The sequence below is a fragment of the Narcine bancroftii genome, chromosome 4, assembly GCF_036971445.1.
Source record: "Narcine bancroftii isolate sNarBan1 chromosome 4, sNarBan1.hap1, whole genome shotgun sequence".
NCBI classification, from domain to species: domain Eukaryota; kingdom Metazoa; phylum Chordata; class Chondrichthyes; order Torpediniformes; family Narcinidae; genus Narcine; species Narcine bancroftii.
This window is the reverse complement of record NC_091472.1, coordinates 58171158-58191944: the sequence shown is the minus strand read 5'-3', so window position 1 is coordinate 58191944 and position 20787 is coordinate 58171158. Positions and strand designations below refer to the sequence as shown.

Sequence of the window (20787 nt, the reverse complement as noted above, 5' to 3'; positions counted from 1 at the left end):
CTGTTGCCCATCAATTCACAGTTAAAAACTTTCACCAAGCAAAAATCAGAGAGAAAGAGATTTTAGACCACAGAGAGTGATAGGGCTTCATCATAAGTGAAGAGAAAGGAAGCAGTGTGGATCATGGAGCAGCATGCAGGATCATTTAGACCACTTGGGATTGACAGCAGTGTCCGCCTGCAACCATCGGACATGAAGAGGCTAGTCTCAGTTAAAGCGTGGCCCCGTTTAACATCGACCAGCTGCCAGCATCTGATATCCTGTCTGATTCTGCCAGCCTTAAGAGCAGTGCTGAAATTATGGAGGACTTCTCCCGCTGCAGGACACTACATTAGCATGCCACTTAAAGTTGGCGCAGCCTGTGTGATGTCATCAAGCATACACTTTAATTGTAGAAGGACCATGAATACACCCTATCTACCACATTGGAGCAAACAAATAAAGCTGTTAAAAAATTGCCTACATGAATGTGCCGCAGATATTAAAATACCTATATACTACATACTAAGACAAACATTGGACTAACTGATGCTAAATAAGAAATATCTGTACCTGTTCTGATTTACCTACAAATTCGATTTAAAGACAGGCTTAGGAATGGATCTCATTTGAACCCGAGGACTGCCAGTACTGTACTTCTACCACGTTGACTCTCTAGGGGAAACTGACCCAGCCTATCTAATCTTTCATCTAAGTACTCTAATCCAGGGAAAATCCTTGTGAGTAGTTTTTGTATTTTCTCTCATTTAAATCACATTTTTCTTGTAGTATGCAGACCAGAATTGCACACAATAGCTCAAGTGCGGTTTAACCAACATTTTGTACAATTGTAACATTCTTCTATTCAATGCCTTGACCAATGAAAGCAAGTGTTCCTATGCCTTCTTCACCCCCTGAAAAACCCAAATAGATTTTCCCACCTACAGAGGGTCCCTCTCCTCCCCTTCCCCTCTTCATCCTTCTCATGCTCTGTCTTCCAGAATTTTACCCTGTTTCATGTGGCTTCTCTTCATTTTCCCGTGCATGTTCAATCCTTAGAGGAACCATTATCAGAGCATGCCTTGACTGAAAACAACTTTATCAGCACAAAATTTTATATCGCAAAAATCATGCAGAAATACCAATCAGTCTACTCCCTGTGGAGTGTTCAAGTTTCAGTCAAGTGCAGCAATCCTCCAAATATTTATATCTACAATTGCACCAGTAGCCAGGAAAAGTAATCCACTATCTAATTTGGCAGTATTTCACAATCTCTTAAAATAGTAGTGGTTGGGTTTCTTCCACTCCATGTAACAGAAAGTTCAGACAAGCTAAGTTTGCTCTTAGCTAAAGTTTGAAATGACAGCAAGAAGAGTGCTGTCACTTAGTCTTAGACTCATAGACACAGTTTTACAGCACAGAAATGAGCCCATCTGCCCAACTTCTCTGTGTTGACCAAATTGGCTGCATTTAGCCCACACCTTTCAAAGTATTTCCATGCATCTGTCTAAATGTCTTTTGAGTGTTGGACTTGTATTCACTTCAACGACTTGCTTATGTAGTGTTCCACATAACTAGCACTCTCAATGTGAAAAATGTGACAACAATCCATCTAAATGGCCAACTAAATCTTGGGCTAACAAATGCCAGAAAAATTGATTAAATATATTCAGAATTGTATTCTGGGAGTGTTTTTCAAATAAGATTTTTCAAAAATCCTTCAGAAATTAATATCTATATGTATCATACTATGCTTTAGTTTCAAACATCATTGCATTGACAAGCTCTTTGTCAGAAAGAAAATGTTTAGTAAACCTCATGTTTGGGAACAGATGGAAGGGTCAAATAGATTTTGCAGGTTGATATTACAACCCATGTGATACCATGATGTGTTTCATTGTGATTTACGTTATCAGCTGTGTTTATAGGCAAACAAAAGAGGTTTATCTCACATTTTTCTCAAAATATTCTTCAAGGCAAAGGAAAAAAATGAAATAGGGCCCTAACTATGGAAATCACTGTCTGGAAGAACACTGATTGCAAGTCACATCTTCTTGTCTTTAGTAAAAATGATCTCCATGATAAACTACATAGCAAAAGTTAATTATTCAGAGACAATTTACTGAATTGTTTTTTAAGCATGAAAGTGACATAAAAGGCTTGTGCTGCAAAATAAAACACATAAATTATTCAAAATCCATAAATTTCAATTTTAAATTTCGACATACAGCACAGTGACAGGCCATTTCTGGGCAAGAGTCCCTGCTGTCCAATTTACACCCTATTAATCTACACCCTAGGTACATTTTGAATGGTGGGAGGAAACTGAAGGAAACTGCAGCTCCTGGGGAAAACTCACGCCAGCACGGGGAGAACGAACAAATCCCCTACACACAGCATGGGACTTAAACCCCTGTCCAAACCCAATCGCTGGTGTTGTAAAGGCGCTAACAGCTACACCAATCATGTCGGCTGAAGTTCTGATTTTAGCCCCGTCTATCTAACATAATTAATATGTCCCTAGTGTGTTATATCTGTTGTTTTTGAAAAATCTCTTTCCAAGCAGCGGCTTGGAAATTGATGGAATTTAGATGCTGGAGACTTTTTAAAAATTTTAATGGCATATATTTTATCATTGCAAGACATGGTTTGAAGTCTGTGATACAGGTTCAGAGCTAATGATTAAATTTCTTGTTTTCTTTTCTCTGCCAGTCGTAACATTAACATGAAAACCCTGCGCCTTTTCTGTTCCAAGAATGAACACCAGCATATGTGCTGATCAAAGAACAGGTAGTGAAGAATTGCCATATTGATTCAGATTTATTGTTAGAGTACATACATGATATCACATACAACCCTGAAATTCTTTTTCTTGCTGTGATGGAATATTTGGGAATGTTTTTTGGAGATAAACTGGTAACATTTGAGAGGGTTACATACATACACACACTTTAAAACAGATCTCATTTGAAATATTGAAGAATTCATATTCAATGACTTTACAGAAAGTATGGAGAATGCTATGCACATTTCACAAGTAGATACTAATTGAAATTATGTCATAAAATGAATAGACCATTGTCTTGGGAGAACAACAAGAACCAGGTTGTGTGTTTTGGACATTTTTGCAAGGATTTTGACCTCTCTGCAAAGTGCTCACTCAGAGGTCATTGAGAGGTTTGTTTACCTAAAACAATAGATAGAACAGAAGACTAACTCCTGTAACAATATTTATATTTGAGGAGAATTTATAAGATTTAGAGTAGGTAACATACATACACACATTTTAAAACAGATCTTATTTGAAGGACTGAAGAATTCACATTACAGGATCTCTTGGAGAATGTAGCACCTTTCACAAGTAGGTGTTAATTAAACTGATGTCATAAAATGCCTGATGATTGTCTTGCTGGAGTCATGCTGTCTATCAGTAAGGTCAATTCTGGATTGTTTACCTAAGATAACAACTTGAGAAGAAGAAACAACTGTTGTTTGCTGGAGAATTTGGGAGTTTTGCAAGACATGAGTCACATGCTCTCTTTGGAGTTTGAATTGGAAATGAGAGAGAATTGAGTTAACAATTCAGTCAGTCAGTCAGTCAGTGTGTGGGGACACTGACAAGTAACTGAAAAGTGCAATCCAGGGAAAACTGTTTGAAACTGATGAAAGCAAGTTTCCCAGAGCAGTAGATGGCTGGAAGTGCTATCTGTCTGATGTTTCTCTTGAAATAGAGGAAGGAATGAAACTCTGTGGTAGCTTGAAGAAAGAGGGTGCCATCTAGAAGACCCTGATGGGGAAAATTTCATCAGCGAGACCCTGAGGTGACTAGTGGTGGTACCTCAGTTGTGGAAATCCTGGAGCAACAAATATCTCTCTGCAAAGCCTACAAGAACCTTCCTGAGTGGTAAACATTTATCTTTCAAGCACCAAGCCTGGTGAACTTTATACATGTTAAATTCTGTGCACAGTATGGTGATTGCCTGCAACCAGAGAACTTGGAAGAAGGAGAAGTAAGATTGAACTGTGAACCAAAGAACTTTTCTTGAATTTACACACACATTGCATACACGTGTGCTTAGAATTAGAAGGGGGTAATTTGGGTTAGTATAGAGTATAGTATAAGAATAGAGTTAAGTTAACTTTTGATTCTATTTTCATATTTGAAGTTGATTAAAATAACTTTTGTTTTGAAAGCCACTTGTCTTGGTGAATGTCTATTGCTCCTGGGTTTTGGGGTCCTTTGGGCTCGTAACACTCCTATTGTTTGATGGAGAATGTTGGGGGTTTGATGGAGAAGGACATGCTGGTGGCAGTTTGAATCTCAGGTCGAGAGAGAGAAGGGAGTCTTTGACTGTGTGTGACACAGAAAGATATAACAAGCCAGGAGAAGCTTTTTGGATCTTAAACAGAAGCTCCAGAGAGGCGAATAGTTGGAAGTGCTATCTGTCTGATGTTTCTCTTGGAATAAGTGGAACAGAAAGAAACTCTGTGATAGCCTGAAAGAAAGAGGTTATTATCTTGAGAACCCTGATGGGGCAAGTTTAATCAGCAAGACATTGAGGTGACTAATGGTGGTACCTCAGTTGTGGAAATCCTGGAACTGCATATCTCTCTGCAAACCTACAAGAACCTTCCTGAGCGGTAAACATTTACCTTTCACCAAAACCTGGTGAACTTTATACATGTTAAATTCTGTGCACAGTATAAGAATTGCCTGCAACCAGTGAGCTTGGAAGAATTGAGAACCAATGAACTTTTCTTAAATTTACACACACATTACATACACGTGCGCTTAGAATTAGAAAGGGGTTAACTTGGGTTAGTTAATAGTGATAAGTTAAACTTTGATTCTGTTTCCATGTTTAAAAGTAATTAAAAACAACTTTTGTTTAAGTAACCATTTGTCGTGGTGAATATCTATTGCTGCTGGGTTTTGGGGTCCTTTGGGCTCGTAACACTACAGTCAAGATAGAAATACAAATTAAAGATAGTGCGGAAAAACAAAACTGAGTTAACGTACACATGTAAACAAATAAAGAAATGTAAACAAACTGCAATACAGAGAGAAAAAAACAATAAAGTGCAAATCTAAGTGTCCTTAAATGAGTCCCTGATTGAGTTTGTTGTTGAGGAGACTGATGGTGGAGGGGCAGCAGCTGTTCCTGAACCTGGTGGTGTGAGTCTTGTAGCACCTAGACCTCTTTCCTGATGGGAGCAGTGAGACAGAGCATGTGCTGAGTGTTGTGGGTCCCTGATGACTGCTGCTGCTCAGCTACACCAGCGTTCCCAGTAGAAGGTGCATATAAAATGTGACAACATTCCACCTAATGGGGCAGCTAAATCTTGTGCTAAAGATCCTGCTAATTGGTTAAATGCAAGATATTTGTGAGAAGAGGTGAAACAGAAATTAGTTATTATGTGCAAAAATTATGTTATAAAGCGATCAAGAAAATATAAAGCAAAAGAGAGCGAAGAACTATACTGAAACTGCATGCCGTGTATTGAACTGGAAGATCATCAGAAGGAAGGTTTTAAACACAACTGTGTTTACATAGAATATATATGATATGAAGAAAGCCATGCATTTCCAGTACAGTACTTGTTCTGATGCCTGCTAGCAGGAGTGGGCACACTGCTAATTCAAGTTAAAAAAAAGCAGACCATAATGTCATAGAATGTCCATTACTTAAATAAGAACATACGGAGTAAGGCAGCTTGCTTGTCATGCTTGCTCTGCCATTTAATAAGATCATGGCACGTACTTGCCATTTCTCTGTAAAACTTAATTTCCCTACTATGCAAAAATATATCTGTGTCTCAAATACATTTAATGAGGAATCACCTTTGCTTCCTTGGGCAGAAAATTCCACAAATAAACAACTCGCTAGGAAAAGCTATTTCTTTTCATCGCAATCCAAAATCTACTCCTACAAATCTTGAGGCTATTTCCCCCAGTTCTAGTCTCACCTACTAGTGGAAACAACTTTCCTGCCTCTACCTTATCTATGCCTTTTATAAATTTATATGTTTCCATGAAACATTTTTCTGAATTCCAGTGAGTATGGCTGTGGGAGGGGGGGGGGGGAGGGGGGGGGGGTTACAATCTCTCGTCATCAGCTAACCCGCTTATCTCTGGAAGCAACTTGGAGAACCTCAGCAGAAGTCACCACAAGATTGATAAACAAGCCTGCAAAGCAATTTACCAGGTTGGTCAGAGAATTAGAACAAGGTGAGATGGAAGATCACTCCAAAATGAGCAGCATTAGTCCAGAGATCAGTTAAAGAGTAATTGGACATTTTCAGAGAAATGTGATTATTGTGAACCCCCAGATCTAGCAGTTCAGAGGGAGAATCTATATCTTGCATGTACAGCGTGATAGAGGCAATTCATTGCAGTCTCAGGACAATGGATGTGTCATGGCAGGAATCCACAGAAAAAAACGGAAGGCAAAAGCTAGCTAGCAAATATGCCTGGAATAGGACCAGCTGCTGCAGAAGATGAGATTGGCGAAGCAGTGTACTTATAAGGTTTTTAGTGTTTATAGAATGCATAGAATGCTGAATCAATCTCAGCCTACAACAGAGAAAGTTATGTGAGAACTACATTGTGATGTAGAAGCAGTTCTGCCGATCCTGTGATAGATGTCACAAAGGCATGGATATTTATAATCAATCCAATGCTGTATAGGTAAGGTGCAACAAGCAAACTGAAAGTAGTCACAACAGAATTCAGGGATGGAAAGTCAAAGGAAGTGACTTCAAAATAAATAACACAAAAAAAAAGAGAAGGTCTGACTGACTAAACACTACCTTGCAGAAGCTAAATGGAAGATCTTACACATCTCCTCCTACCTTCTACTGGACTATGACACAACAAGCACTGTCACAGATCTCATCATATCAGCAGATCTCTCCTCCACCATCTTCTACCTGATAGTACACCAAACCCACACTTCCTGCATCTATCTCTTATCCAGGATCCACCAATTGATTAGAACAATGATAGGCTCAGTGTTTCTACCCACTCTTTCCCTACTGAACTTATCTCTTCATATCTTGACTCAACTCTGTCTCCCTTGCCCAATCCCTTCACACCCTTATCTGGGACACCTGACTAGCCCTCCATCATTTTGACATCTTCCAATTCCCTGGCCTCACTGTCTTAACTTCACCATGGATGTTTAGTCTTTATAGATGTCCACCCCCATCAAAAAGTTCTCTACCTCTATAACAAAGATCCAACTGTTTCCCTCCAAAACACTTTCATCCATCCAGCAGAACACCTTCCCTCCAGGAACAACTTCTCTTTTGAATCCTTTCACTTTCTACAAATCAAAGCCTTGTGGACTGACATGGATCATAACTGTGCCTGTCTTTTCATTGGCTATGTGGAACATTCCTTGTTCTGGGTCTACTCCCCAAACTTTCTTTGCAACATTGGTGCTTTATCTTGGACCTCTGCGGAATTCACTACTAAATTCAACCCCACTCTCAAATTCACTTGGACTATTTCTAACACATTCCTTCCTCCCCCTTTGGATCTTGCTGACTCCACATCAAGAGACAAATTATTCACTGACGTTTGCTATAAATCCATAGCCTCCCACACCTACCCAAACTACACCTCTTTCCACCCTGTCCCTTATAAGAATGCCATCCTTTCCTCTAGATTTCTCCACCATTGTATAGAAGGAATACACCCAGTGCTCACCTTTCACCCTGCTGGTCTCTGTCATTTCTGCCAGCTGAAACAGGATCCCACCACATGCACCATCTTCCACATCCCAGCCCTTTCTGCCTTCCTCAAGGCTCTGTGACTCCCTGGTTCACTCATCCCTCCCATTCGCTCCTTCCTGCCTCCTGGTAAAGCTCCTTTTTACCTGCAATAAACAAATGTGCTGGAGAAACTCAGCAATCATGCAGCAGTTGAATGCAGCATTCAAAGGATATAAAAGGTAACCAACATTTTCTTGGATGCCGCGTAACCTACTGAATTTTTCCAGCATATTTGTGTTTTGACCTCAGCATCCGTAGATTTTCTTGTTTGACACTCGTTCTTACATCTGTTCCTTCAACTCCATCCAGAATTCTTCCAGGTGAGGTAAAGATTCCCATGCATCTCCAACCTCATCTGCTGCAATCAATGCTCCTTGTGTGGCCTTCTCTACATCAGTGAGACCTAACACAGACTCGCCGATTAATTTGCAGAGCACCTGCACTCTGTACACAGGAATTCTAGTTGTATGCCATTTTAACACCCCTTCCCATTCCCACACTGACCTGTTCATCCTCAGCCTTTGCCATTGCCAAGGTGAGGCCTAGAGCAACACACTTTGTACTCCACTTAGGTAGTCTCTTTGGCTTGGCTTCGCGGACGAAGATTTATGGAGGGGGTAAAAAGTCCACGTCAGCTGCAGGCTCGTTTGTGGCTGACAAGTCCGATGCGGGACAGGGAGACACGATTGCAGCGGTTGCAAGGGAAAATTGGTTGGTTGGGGTTGGGTGTTGGGTTTTTCCTCCTTTTCCTTTTGTCAGTGAGGTGGGCTCTGCGGTCTTCTTCAAAGGAGGTTGCTGCCCGCCAAACTGTGAGGCGCCAAGATGCACGGTTTGAGGCGTTATCAGCCCACTGGCGGTGGTCAATGTGGCAGGCACCAAGAGATTTCTTTAGGCAGTCCTTGTACCTTTTCTTTGGTGCACCTCTGACACGGTGGCCAGTGGAGAGCTCGCCATATAACACGATCTTGGGAAGGCGATGGTCCTCCATTCTGGAGACGTGACCCATCCAGCGCAGCTGGATCTTCAGCAGCGTGGACTCGATGCTGTCGACCTCTGCCATCTCGAGTACTTCGACGTTAGGGGTGTAAGCGCTCCAATGGATGTTGAGGATGGAGCGGAGACAACGCTGGTGGAAGCGTTCTAGGTGGTGCTGGTAGAGGACCCATGATTCGGAGCCGAACAGGAGTGTGGGTATGACAACGGCTCTGTATACGCTTATCTTTGTGAGGTTTTTCAGTTGGTTGTTTTTCCAGACTCTTTTGTGTAGTCTTCCAAAGGCGCTATTTGCCTTGGCGAGTCTGTTGTCTATCTCATTGTCGATCCTTGCATCTGATGAAATGGTGCAGCCGAGATAGGTAAACTGGTTGACCGTTTTGAGTTTTGTGTGCCCGATGGAGATGTGGGGGGGCTGGTAGTCATGGTGGGGAGCTGGCTGATGGAGGACCTCAGTTTTCTTCAGGCTGACTTCCAGGCCAAACATTTTGGCAGTTTCCACAAAGCAGGACGTCAAGCGCTGAAGAGCTGGCTCTGAATGGGCAACTAAAGCGGCATCGTCTGCAAAGAGTAGTTCACGGACAAGTTTCTCTTGTGTCTTGGTGTGAGCTTGCAGGCGCCTCAGATTGAAGAGACTGCCATCCGTGCGGTACCGGATGTAAACAGCGTCTTCATTGTTGGGGTCTTTCATGGCTTGGTTCAGCATCATGCTGAAGAAGATTGAAAAGAGGGTTGGTGCCAGAACACAGCCTTGCTTCACGCCATTGTTAATGGAGAAGGGTTCAGAGAGCTCATTGCTGTATCTGACCCGACCTTGTTGGTTTTTGTGCAGTTGGATAATCATGTTGAGGAACTTTGGGGGACATCCGATGCGCTCTAGTATTTGCCAAAGCCCTTTCCTGCTCACGGTGTCGAAGGCTTTGGTGAGGTCAACAAAGGTGATGTAGAGTTCTTTGTTTTGTTCTCTGCACTTTTCTTGGAGCTGTCTGAGGGCAAAGACCATGTCAGTGGTTCCTCTGTTTGCGCGAAAGCCGCACTGTGATTCTGGGAGAATATTAGGTAGTCTATAACCGAATGATATGAACACTGAACTTGCAGCATATCATTATCTCCTATATTCCCCTACTCCCTCCTTCTGATCCATCTCCAATACTCCCATTTTCATCCACATTCCCATATTCCCCCCCCCCCCCACCCCAACATCACATTACCCTTTCTCATCCCCCTTCCTCTCCTGGTTCCATCCACATACTATACACACATTTCACCCACTAAGTGCCCACAAGATACCTGCCTCCATTTGGTTTCATCAGCCCTTCACCTCTCCCTTAATGGTTCCCACTGTCACCTTCTCACATCAGATTCCACCACTGACAGCCTCTGTGTTCTCATTCATCAGCTGTCCCTTGCCCTTTCCTCTCACCTCCTACCTGGTTTGATCTGCCCTTTCTTTTCCTCTCTGTCTGATTCCATCTCTCACTCACCTGCCTCATCCAGCTCAGAACCAGAATCAGAATTTATTGTCATAAACATGTCATGAAATTCATTGTTTCACAGCGGCATCATAGAGCAAACATTCATATAAACCACATTACAACAATAAATAAAAATAATGCACAGAAAGTGAAAGTAAGACAGTGTCTTTGGTTCATTGTTCATTCAGGACTTTGAAGTCAGCAGGGAAGAAGCTGTCCGTGTGCCACTGAATGCTCATCCTTAGGCTCCTGTATCTTTTCCCTGATGGTAGTAGAGTGAAGAGGACATGGCCTGGGTGGTGGGGGTCCTTGAGGACAGAGGCTGCTTTCTTAAGACACCGTCTCTTGTGGATATCCTCGACGGAGTGAAGACTGGTGCCCGTGATGTTGCAGGTAGAGTTAAAAACCCTCTGGAGTTTATTTTGTCCTGAGTATTGGCACTTCTGGACTAGACAGTGATTTGACCTGCCAGAGTGCTCTCCACAGTACACGTGTAGAAGTTTTTGAGAGTCTGGTAACATACCAAATCTCCTCAAGCTTTTACTGGTGAGCCTTCTTGGTGATTGCATCAAAATGAAGGCTCCAGGACAGATTCTCAGAGACGTTGACACCCAGGAATTTGAAGGAAATTGAACTCCACCCCTCCCCCACCTGGCTCCACCTGTTCATTACCCTTTCCCCATCTGGTCCACCGATCACCTAGTGACCTCTGTCACATTATACTGATTATCTTCCCCCTCCATTCTCAGTTCAAATGCAGAGACTTGACCAAGATCTTTGACAATTCCCTTCCCTTTAAAGGTACTGCCTGTTTGATTTTTACTCCAGATTTTATCAAGTGCATAATTACATTTCTGTAAAGAGTTAACTGATGAGATAATTTTATGCATGTAAATTGTTCTTTCACTGGCAAATTATTGGGCTCAATCTCTTAAAAAAAACTGTGTATCTCACATGACATGACTTTCAGTACATTTTTGTACAATCATTCCTGTAAATTAAGAGTGATATGATATATGAAATGAAATGAAAAGACATGAGGCAGCAGAAAGGATGTCCACCCATAAGAGTTTTGTCAACCTCTTGTTGGATTTCTTCTGCCATCTTCTGCAATTTTACAGGCTTTCAGTATTTTACATTATTGCTTCAAGTTGCAAACATTTAAGGAAAGGTGTGGCCGCAGCAAAGGACTTCTGGCAATTTCAAGGCGTCTGGACAAACCAGTTATTCCAGACAAGTGTGCATCCATCGGCCTTTCTCTTCTAGCACAACATTTCTTTGAGAATGAGTAGGGGTCAGAGGGGGAGGGGTATAGGGAGAAGGAGGAGTGGGGGGAGGAGGAGGAAGTAGGAGGGAGAGGAGGAAGGGGAGTTGGAGGAGGAGCAGAAAGTAGAAGGAGTAAGTGGGAGGGGAAGGGGAGAGGAAGGAGGGAGGACAAGGAATTGGAAGGGAGAGAGAGGAGGGAGGATGAAGTGGGAGGGGTGGAGAGGAGAAGGGTGAGGAGAAGTTGAGGGGGAGAATGGGAAGGAGAGGAGAAGGGGAGAGGAATGTGGAGGAGGAGGAGGTATGAGGGGAGGAAGTTGGAGGGGGAGAAGGAAATGGGATGGGGAGGAAGAGGGAGAGAGATGAAGTGGATGGGGAACAGGAGGGGAGGATATGGGAAGCATAGAAGAAGGGGAGAGGGAGGAGGGAGCAGGAGAAGGGGAGGGAGAGGAGAAGGGGAGAGGGAGTGGAGAGGAGGAGGAAGTGGAAGGGAGAGGAGATAGTGGGAGGGGAGGATATGGTGCACTGTTAGACAGAATCAGACACACACAAGGTAAAGACTGAACAACAGTTTTTAATCCACAAAAACCTCCACAGAGCCAGGCTGGCTGTGGCTGCAGCAACTCAGTGTGAGGCCTCGGGAGGCCAGCACAGGCTTATATCCTGGAGCATGATTGACACCCGACCGGGTGGGGCTTGATCTCATTCAGGCCGCCTGATTGGCAGCCGGCCAGGTGATGTCCTGTCCCCTTACACTCCGGCAGGTACAGAGGTTGCCCCCTGCAGTAGGCTGGTGGTGTAACACCACAGAGGAGGAGGAGAAGGAAGACAATAATTACTCTGAGTCACTTTCCAGCTACTCCTGTTGGGAAAGAGATACAGGAGCATCAGAGCCTGAGTGGTCAGGGAAAAAATATGCCTTCTTGAACTTCAAAAACAAACAATATTCACTAAGGAGGGAGCCACTGAGACTCGCAGTGGGGCAGAAATTGCACTATCAATGATTATGAAGGTGACTCTTGCTATGATCTTTGTTGCATCTGGTTCCTTGCAGGCTGTCACTGGATATTTTCTGACGTCAAAGAGAAGTAAGCAGGCTGACTCCAAGGTTTTGCAAGGTTTAAAGATTTCACACTGATGCAGGATGACATTAATTTTGATGACATTTTTCTGTATGCTTTTGCACATTAACATTGATATTTTCTGAAAATGCCAGGGAATATTCTCCTGTCAACATCCAAGTCAATGCTTGTTTGTGGTGGCAGTCATGACACATTCATTCTGCAACAGAACAGTACAATCTTTTGTCAACATCATTCATCATTCATATTCCGATCAACAGCATGTGCAGAGTGAATGGATAATCAGAACCTGGGAGTCCTCAACATTAACTGCAAGCCCAAGCAATCTCATGGCTTGAAGGAAATAATTGATTTACTCCTGGCAATGAAGAAGTCCTGACTATACATTTCACTATATGATAAAATGCTAGAAATCCTTATTCTGTGATGAAATGACTTTACCTGACATTGAGAGAATGTCAGTGACGTACTTTTACCGTTGTCATATAAAGGACACTGTTTGACTTGCAGTGTTTCTCCAGCATTTTGTATTTTTTGTTGGTTTATTCTGAGATACAATTCCTTTTCTCTCCATCCCTCTGTTCCCTGAGCTGAACCACCCCCCCACCCCCCACCCCCCATATCCTCATGACTTCCGTCTGACCTGAATGGCCAAATCTGAGAGTGGATAGCTATATCACATTTCACAGACTGGTCCTTCATAGCTGAGAGGTCTTACCTTTAAGGTAAAATCTCAATAACTACATAAACAATGGTAACTGCAGCTTTCTCTTTGATGTAACACCAAGTTCCACATTCCCCAATCCGTCTTGGCCTGAGCAAAGGTGGCTTAACACCCTCCAATGTAGATATACAATGCCAATTTAGGAAATTGTACGAATTTGTATTAACCGAAAGTTAATCTCTCAAATATACAATTTATGCCACCAATAATTAAAATGTAGTTTGTGGGAGTGCATTGGGAAACTAATAAAGTGAGACTTCTTAACTTTTTTCCCATCAAACATTCTAGTCACTCAAGCACTTAAATTCATCAATTTTTTAAAGACTAAGGATTTTTTATTTGAATAATTATGCTGAGTCATAGGGATCATTAAAATGTTCAACAATTAACAGCATAAGAAGCTCTGTTGTGAGAAGATGGTTTACTTTTCAAATAGCTGAGTATGACTGTTGATTTCACCTGGTAGATTGGAATTGATGGGGCTTGCAGAGGAGATCCAAGTTTCTGGATGCAAAATCAGTGACTTCCATTAATTAAAACCAGCAAAGGAACATTTTGCTTTGGGGGTGCAGAGTGTTATTTGACATTCACATCTGATAATGAGGGATAACTTCTTTACTCAGAGAGTGGTTACTGTGTAGAATGGGCTTCCGGGAAAGGTGGTGGAGGCAGGGTCAATTTTGTCATTTAAGAAAGAGTTGGATAAGTATATGGATGGGAGGGGGATGGAGTGATATGGACAGAGTGCTGGTAAGTGGGATTAGAGGAGGGTGCTTGGATCAGTGCGGACAAATTGGCCTGTTTCCGTGCTGTAATTGTTATATGGTTAATATTAGTGCATTAATAGTAAGTCCACCACTCATTTTGGATCTCCCGGAGTTTGCGCTGAAGATGGCTGCATGCGCGACGGAAGGCTTTTTTCTTCTCTGGACAGGACTGCTTTGTAAGGTGAGCCTGGTGGGCAGCTCGCTTCTTTGCCAGCAGCTCCTGGATTTCCTGGCTGTTGTCGTCGAACCAGTCCTTGTTTTTCCTGGAGGAGAAGCCCAGTACCTCTTCAGTGGATTGCAGTATGGTAGTCTTCAGCTGATCCCAGAGGGTTTCAGGGGACGAGTCCGTGAGGTGGATTGCATCTTCGAGCTTTGCTTTGAGGTTTGCCTGGAAGTTCCCTCTCACTTCGTCTGACTGCAGGTTTCCAACATTGAACCTCTTTCTGGGGGCTCTACTGTTCCTGGGGTTTGGCTTGAAGTGAAGGTTGAGCTTGCAGCGAACCAGCCGGTGGACCATGACTACCAGCCCCCCCACATCTCCATCGGGCACACAAAACTCAAAACAGTCAACCAGTTTACCTATCTCGGCTGCACCATTTCATCAGATGCAAGGATCGACAACGAGATAGACAACAGACTCGCCAAGGCAAATAGCGTCTTTGGAAGACTACACAAAAGAGTCTGGAAAAACAACCAACTGAAAAACCTCACAAAGATAAGCGTATACAGAGCCGTGGTCATACCCACACTCCTGTTTGGCTCCGAATCATGGGTCCTCTACCGGCATCACCTACGGCTCCTAGAACGCTTCCACCAGCGTTGTCTCCGCTCCATCCTCAACATTCATTGGAGCGACTTCATCCCTAACATCGAAGTACTCGAGATGGCAGAGGCCGACAGCATCGAGTCCACGCTGCTGAAGATCCAGCTGCGCTGGGTGGGTCACATCTCCAGGATGGAGGACCATCGCCTTCCCAAGATCGTGTTATATGGCGAGCTCTCCACTGGCCACTGTGACAGAGGTGCACCAAAGAAGAGGTACAAGGACTGCCTAAAGAAATCTCTTGGTGCCTGCCACATTAACCACCGCCAGTGGGCTGATCTCGCCTCAAACCGTGCATCTTGGCGCCTCACAGTTCGGCGGGCAGCAACCTCCTTTGAAGAAGACCGCAGAGCCCACCTCACTGACAAAAGACAAAGGAGGAAAAACCCAAAACCCAACCTCAACTAACCAATTTTCCCCTGCAACCGCTGCAACCGTGTCTGCCTGTCCCACATCGGACTCGTCAGCCACAATCAAGCCTGCAGCTGACGTGGACCTTTTACCCTCTCCATAAATCTTCATCCGCGAAGCCAAGCCAAAGAGAGAATAGTAAGTGAAGAAAAATTATAACTAAGGATATTGGTGGGTTTTCACGGTTCCAAACGTTGTAAATTCCATTTTGGGAGCAGATTTCTTGTCATATTTTTCTTTGTTGGTGGATTTGGAAAATTCCTTGTCATGGACTGCAGCTCTTGTATGCAGGTGAGCTGCATTTGTCATTCACTGCCTGACAAGCCCTCTTCCTGGTTTCTGCCCTTTCCAAGTCTTGCTCAAGTGTTTCCCTTGCCTAGTGACCCCATTGTATAATCAGACAGACATTAAACATACAATAACCTACCATATAGAGACTTGGGTCCTCTGGTTGTAGCGCAGGCTCGCCGATTATCCCCCAGACCATCTTAAATTTGCAAAATTGGAAATCGATCACATGAAAGAGTTGGTCATAGTCTGTAGATCTGACAGCTGCTGGTCTTGACCTTTGCTTATGGTTCCAAAACAATAATCTCCAGAGGATTGTTGACCTTGCGATGATTATCGTGCCATAAACTATTCTACCATGTCTGACCAATACAACATTTCCAATTTACAAGAATTTTCAGCAAATCTCTATGAGAAACATATACAGGCAGTCCCCGAGATGAAAATGTCTGATTTATGAATAACCCATAGTTACAAATCAAAAAGCCAGCTGAAAGGAGAATGATATCTGCTTCTGGTTCAAGCAGAGCTTGTTTTCCATTACCTCACTGTCCCCTCAGGCAGCCGGTGACATGCATCCACTGTCAGGCTACACCACATAAGGCCTGGGCAAAGCAGCAGGCGGGCATGAGGTAGAATGGCCCGGCATAGGGGAGGGACCAAGGGGAAGAAAAAGAAGCAGCATGCCTCATCGCAATGCCTTCAATACCATGACAGCTTTGCTTGGGACCGCCACTCGGCTCTACAAACTGGCAGCGTGTCCTTAAAGTGCGATCACGCCACCGAGGACAGAGGGAGGGGGGAGCGAAGAATGAGCGAAGGAGCCAGGCACAGATCAGAAGGAGCAAAGGTGCGGGATGCCTGTGGGATCGGGGGCGCTGCCATCGCCCAGCATCACGAGAGAGCAGAGTATGCATACCGCATATCTCAAGAGCGGGAATAGATTTGGAATTCAAAATTGAAAGTACCTGTGCTGTAATGCAGCCATCTCTCCATCAACTTCTGTAAGTGTTAACTTTTAATCATGATCTTATGGCCATATGTAGTTACCTTTATTATTGCCTACAGTAATGTATTATTACCTCATTATTATTATGTACTGGATTATTAAGATGTTTTAGTGTATTGGAAAGTGTTTTCTATACATATAAAGATAAAATATATACTATATACTTAGATAAACATTTAACTTACTGATGCGAAATAAGGAGTATATGTATCAGTTCTGACTTGCATACAAATTTGAATTAAAGACAGACCTAAGTAAAAGAACTCTTTTTTAACCTGGAGACTGCCTGTATTTGTGAAAAAAAGGTCTAGTTCAAGCTTGCTATTAGATTCCAGTTGAACCTTCTGATGTCGCGAGGATGTCAGTGATTATCCCTTTGAGTTCCTGTGAATGCCATTCAGTCTATAGAATGCAGCTCAGCCATTCCAGCAGATAATGGACCAGGTACTCACCAACATTGATTTTGTTTTATTTACATCGACGATATTCTGGTTGCAAGTGTGGATGAAGAGGAGCACAAGCTCCACCATACCTCTATGTTTCAGAAACTTGAAGAATTTGGCATTTCTTTTGCCATTGCTGATCATATTTTTGGGAAACAGAATTATGCAACTGACGCGCCATCAATAATCACAAAAGGCTGGAACTATCAGGCTTTTATTAACTAAAGACTGGAACAGTCATCAACCTCATTGACTGATCAAAGCAAAGTGAAAGGAGGAGTATGCAAGGGACTATAGGTAGGATCAGTCTCGGGAGACGTGTCCAGTCGGCAGCAGCCAATCATGGTACAACAAAGGTTTACTACATTTAACCTTTTTTTAAATAAATCCTGCGGGGTGAGGTTAAAAAAAAGGTGAAACAACTATACATTTCAAGTCTATCAGGGGGTTTCCTCTGCCACAGTGAACAATGTGGCAATGGTTGGGCCGCTGCCATAGCATCCTGAGCAGTTTGTGAGGTTAGACTGTTACAGTATTTCGAGGGGGTGGGGAGAGGTGGGATTGGTGGGGGAAATGTGGAGCTGGTGCATCGTTAGTGACCACAGTGGCCAGAGGTAGGAGGTGGTCAGCTGCAGGTTCTAGGACTCCTAAGGTTGAAGTGGGAAAGTCACTGGTGGTTGTGGAAGCCCCTGATGGAGCAAGGACCTGGATTGAGATTGTGTCTTCGCGACTGTCAGGGAAGACAATGTAGACGTACTGGGATTTCTTGTGGAGAAGGCGGACCATCTCGACCAGTGGATCAGTCTTAGATTGCCTGACATGCTTCCCCAGATTGGTCCTGGGGAGGTAAGTCAGGTGGGCAGCATAGACCCTGACACAGGAACACTCAGGAAAGCAAACATACGTTCATGAGGCCTGTTGTTTGTGGCCGTACATAAAAGTGGAGTGGAGTGTGTCTGGGAGGGCTTATTGCTATTGAGAGATGGGGAGACCCTGTGGCCTCAGTGCCAGAAGGATGGTCTTCCATACTGTGCGACTCTCCCTTTCTATTTGCTCATTACCCCGAGGGTTTTAGCTGGTGGTATTGCTTGTGGCAATGCCCCTGGCCAGCAGGTACTGCCGTAGCTCATTACTCATGAATAATGTCCCTCGGTTATTGTAGATGAAGAAAGGGTACCCAAAGAGTGTGAAGATATTACTGAGGGCCTTGATAACTGTGTCCGTGGTCATGTCCGGGCAAGGTATGGCAAAGGGGAAATGGGAATATTCATCCATGATTGTAAGGAAGTAGACATTCCAGTTGGAAGAGGGCATTGAAATTAATACTGAGGCATTCGAAGGGGTTGGCAGCCTTGATAAGATGCACTTAGTTGGGCCAGTAGAATTGAAGTTTGCGTTTGACGCAGACCTGGCAGTTTTTAGTCATTGTCTGGACTTCCTCAATGGAGTATGGTAGATTCCAAGATTTGATATAATGGAAAAACCAAGTAACTCTGGGATGACAAACGTCATTATGGAAGCCTACAGCCTGTCCATTTGAACACAAGCACAAATTCCTCGGGAAAGAGCAATTGGGGGCTCATTTAGTTTGCAGGGCTGGTGGAGAACGTTATAGTTGTAAGTGGACAGCTCGATTCTCCACTTGAGGGTCTTATCATTCTTGATTGTGCCCCTTTGCTTATTATTAAACATAAATGGGTCTGCTCGCTGATCTGTGAGTTTCCCGGTGAGACAATGCATCCAGTGGCGCACTGCCTCCATGATGGCCAGGGCTCCTTCTCGATGGAGGAGTTGCGAATTTCAGGGCCTTAGAGGGTGTGTGAGAAAAAGGTGACTGGTCTGCCTGCTTGATTGAGAGTGGCAGACAGGACAAAGTCAAACATATTGCCCTCTACTTGGAATGGTGTGGACTTGTCTATGGCATGCATGGTTGCCTTGGAGAGGTCATCTTTGATACTGTTGAATGCAGCTTGGGCTTCTGCTAGCAGGGGAAATGTGGTAGCTTTGTCCAATTGGCGAATCTTGTCCACGTAGTTGGGGACCCATTGAGTGTAGTATGGGAAGAATCCGAGGCATGTCTTCAGAGCTTTGAGGGTATGTGGGAGGGGTAGCTCCATCAGCTGATGCATGTAGTCCAGGTCAGGGCCAATGATGTTGTTCTCAAGCACGCAGCCAAGTCTGGCTAAGTGTGCTATCTGTAACTCATATTTATCCCGAAGGAACTTGCAGAGGTTTGCATCCTGATCCTGCAGGTCATGGCCACAGATAGTTACATTATCTAGGAATGGGAAGGTGGCCTGTAGATTATAGCAGTCCACCATGCGATTCATTTCCCACTTAAAGAGCGACCCCCATCTGTACCGTTGAAAGGGACCCGAAGGAAGTGGTAGAGGCAGCCGTCTGTCTCGAAAGCCATATACTGGTGACCCTCTGGGTGAATTGGGAGCTGGTGATATACCGACTTCAGGTCAGTCTTGGAGAATATCCAATATTGTGCGGGTGATTTTTGAGTCGCTTCACAATTTATCGCATCCTGCTAGAAGAACATCAATCAAACTAGTTAAACAGAATGTTGGATTATGGGCAAGGACCAGCTTGCCGTGTCAACGCTGCTGCAAGTCCTCATTTACTATTACAGGAGCCTATGTGGGGGATATAAATTCTGCTCAGCAGAAAACCACTGAAGTGCTGTGGAAAGGCTGAAATGAGCAATTACATGATATATAAAATCAGAACGCTTTCACAAACTTTATAATGCTGAAAACAAAACAGAATAATGATTTGAAATAGCCAAGCACTAATTTAAGAATAGAGGACAGCAATAAAAGTAAACAGATGCTATGACTGTAGAAAAGCACAAGAATACTAAAAGATCTCAGCAGGTCACAGTGTCCATAGTAGGTAAAGAACCACCATTTTCGGCCTGAGACCTTCTTCAAGGTGCAAGAGCTGATTATAAACATTAGGAAGGGAAAATCAGAGGTGTACGATCCAGTGATCATTGGGAGATCAGAGGTGGACAGGGTGAGCAAATTTAAATTCCTGGGAGTCATTTTCTCAGAGGATCTTTCAATGACAAATAACATTATGAAGAAAGCATATCAGTGCCTCTACTCCCTCAGGAGATAGCAGAGTTTTTGTATGACATCTAAAACCTTGGAAAACTTCTACACATGTGTAGTGGAAATTGTGCTGACCGGCTACATCATGGCCTGTTATGGGGGCACCAACATCTCTCAGTGGAAAGCCCTGGAAACGGTTGTGGACACAGTCCAGTATATCACATGCAAAACTCTCCCCACCATTGAGAAAGTCTACATGGGGTGCTGCCATCAGAAAGTAGCAGTAATCATCAAAGATTCTTGCTGCTGCCAACAGGAAAGAGGTGTAGATGCCACAAGACTTGTACCACAAGGTACAGGAACAGTTGCTACCCCTCCATTATCAGACTCCACAACAACAGACTCAAACAGAGACTCAGTTGAACACTCTTACTTTGCAAATTTTTAAATAACTGAATATTTTTCTCTGTTTGCACAGTCAGTTTGTTTACATTTCATTGTGTGCTTATAGTTCTCTTGTTTGTATACGTATGGGCAACAAGTGCACCACCTTTCCAGTGCCAGCGATCAGGACCGGGGTTTGAATCCTGTACTGTTTGTAAGGAGTTTATACATTCTCCCTGTATCTGCATGAGTTTTCCCCGGGAGCTCCAGTTTCCTCCCACCATTCAAAATGTACAGGGGGTGTAGGT

General features: G+C 43.6%; 1 long non-coding RNA gene across 1 annotated transcript in view; it reads left to right on the top strand.

Moving 5' to 3' along the window:
• Nucleotides 1-3255: 3255 nt before the first annotated feature.
• Nucleotides 3256-20787, top strand: part of LOC138760607 (uncharacterized) — a 29421-nt gene continuing 11889 nt past the window's right edge. Inside the window, exons 1-2 of the long non-coding RNA XR_011355738.1 lie at nucleotides 3256-3883; nucleotides 10496-10616. This is a non-coding gene — a long non-coding RNA (uncharacterized lncRNA). The remainder of the gene's footprint in view (nucleotides 3884-10495; nucleotides 10617-20787) is intronic.